The following is a 2,809-nucleotide window of genomic DNA, read 5'->3' as shown; positions in this document are numbered from 1 at the left end:
ACTGCATGCTGATGGACCAGGAGAAGAACAGGTCGACTCACCTTTGTCTTCGTCAGATGAATCAAGAGAATATTCTGCTGGAGGTTCTGGAATAGGAAGTCCCTCACCATGTGGAACTGGTCTCAATGCAGACGGAATGTTTGGGTAGACTATTCTCGACTTCTTTCGCTTCCTTATTCCGCCGGAAAGAGGAGGAACCAAGCAGAAGTAACAGTCATTTAGGTGGTTGCTTGGCTCTCTCCACACCATTGGGACTGCAAACGGCATTGATGACCTTTTGCAATTCAACCACTGTGAAAGCTGTGTTGTACATGTAGCACAGCATATATGCGGAGCCCAAGGCTTGTCTTGGTCACCAACCTTGCATCCGAAGTAAAGATGATATGCCTTCTTCACTTGAGAATTGATACTTTTCTTCTGGTTGGCAAATGTCACTTCCCCACAAATATAGCAAAAATTGTCCGCGGTATTAACACACTTTCGAGGCATTACTGTTCTTTATTGTACGTAAATGGATAAAATAATAAGTTTTATGTAACAGTAGCTTGAACTGTCTCGCACAACGTCTAAAATATTTTAAATGCTGAACCTATCTGATTGGGCTTTATATAGTACACTGCTTACGTCAGCTTCAGCAGCCGCCTGGCATTAGTATAATAGGCCTACACATGTATAGTACACTGCTGACGTCAACTTACTTCAGCAGCCGCATGGCATTAGTATTGCATTGCATCAGAAAATGATGCAATCAACTGTGGATGATGTGAGCATGATGGTATTATGCAATGTTACATCATTATTCCGGATGTTGCTGCAGTCCTACTGGAGAAATTTACACAGTGAAACATAGAAAATGAGGTATATGAATATCTTCAAAACGAGAGCCAATACAAATTTTTCACGGTTATATTCGTGTTCGGCACACCAAAATACTACAGATTAGGGCCTTTTCAAGTCAGTAATGATTTCACTGTTGACCAGTGTTATTTTACAAGTTGTACAGACTTGGCATCCAAGGTAAGACCTGGCGCATCACAAAAGACTCGTATGAGAGCATAACAAGTACCTTTTTATTTGCTGCCAAACTGTCCATAGTTTCGATATTAAATAGGGTGTAGGTCAAGGCCGTATCTTGTCTGCGTGGTTCTTTCTTGTAATGATAGATGATTTAATCACTGAATTTGGATAACACTTTGCTTGGTCTAAAACTTGCTGATCTCCACCAGGCTTGTGTCTAATTAGCAGATGACACAACTGTAATATCTAATTCGCATCATTCGATGCAACTTCTGCTTGATTCAATTTCTAACTATGCGAAAAAGTGGAGAATGAATATAACGCAGATAAAGGTTGCACTATCTTGTTTACTAACTATTTGTTTGGCAAATCTTCAATTCCATTAGTCAAAAGTAAGAAGTATACCGGCATGCTTCTAACATACAACTTAAAACCAAACGACGCGATAAAAGAACCATGCGATAAAGGCAAACATTTGTGAAATTCTTTTTATTTTATTGGTATCATAGACGGAGGAAAGTCTGAAAATTTGGAAAAGAATTATTCTACTTGGGTCCAATATGGATGCGAACTATGGTCATGTGCCACAAACTCCAATATAGAAGAACTTGAGTTATGTCAGAGGTATGCAGCGAGACGTATTCAAGCTTTCGATAAATATTCGCCTACAGAGGCAAAGCGTAATACCCTAGGATTTTCGTCAGTGGAAGCATAGATAGATAAGACGAAAGTTTTCTTTATCAACCGACTGTGTAGTGGCGGGTGGACTTTTATCTGGAAAATGGTTTATGTCAGTATCTGACAAACCCGTTAAATTAGACAGGGTTTATACCAGATATTGACAGAATAGTCTGGGAAGCGTACTCTTAAACTATGCAGCAAGGGTACAAACAGAAGGCAAAAGTGTTTGGAATCGGCATATTATTGATATTTTTTAAAACCATGAAGAAACTGCCTGTTGAGTAAATATGGGATTAAGGGGGTGATTTAATTCACTTTAGAAATATTCATTTGGATTTAAAACCAAGTAGTGTATGGTTTATTGGTGGTAAATGTCCATCGATGTTATGGTCTCTCTCTGAAACAGTAAACCTGTTGTTAAAATCATCATATGCAAACTCTGTGGAAAAGAGACTGAAGACAGAGCGATACATCTTATTTCCGGTTGCTAAATGCTACTTGCAGAACGTGATGTCTTCTTTAAGAGAGTGATTAATACTTTAGAGATGAGAGACGGTGTTAACTTATTCAATCAGGAAGACGATATATTGCTGGAGACACTTCTTGGAAGTAGGGTTTACTGCATGTGTTCTCTTAATGACGATGTATGGGACAGATTTGTGGTCTATTAATGATGATGTATGGGACAGATTTATGGTCTATTAATGATGATGTATGGGACAGATTTATGGTCTATTAATGATGATGTATGGGACAGATTTATGGTTTATTAATGATGATGCATCGGACAGATTTATGGTCTATTAATGATCATGTATGGGATAGACTCATGTTGGTGACGACAATCAGTAGAGCTTTATTCTACAATAAAATGCATGCCCTACTATCAACTAACGTGTCCTAACATCGTCACTATCAACCAACATGTCCTAACATCGCTACTATCAACTAACATGTCCTAACATCGCTACTTTCAACCAACATGTCCTAACATCGCTACTTTCAACCAACATGTCCTAACATCGCTACTATCAACTAACATGTCCTAACATCGCTATTTTCAACCAACATGTCCTAACATAACAGCAATAATAAGTGGTATATTATCTTC

The sequence above is a fragment of the Sinohyriopsis cumingii genome, chromosome 17, assembly GCF_028554795.1.
Source record: "Sinohyriopsis cumingii isolate HCF-2022 chromosome 17, ASM2855479v2, whole genome shotgun sequence".
In the NCBI taxonomy this organism is placed as follows: domain Eukaryota; kingdom Metazoa; phylum Mollusca; class Bivalvia; order Unionida; family Unionidae; genus Sinohyriopsis; species Sinohyriopsis cumingii.
The sequence above is the reverse complement of the archived record's forward strand: the minus strand, read 5'-3'. Positions refer to the sequence as shown.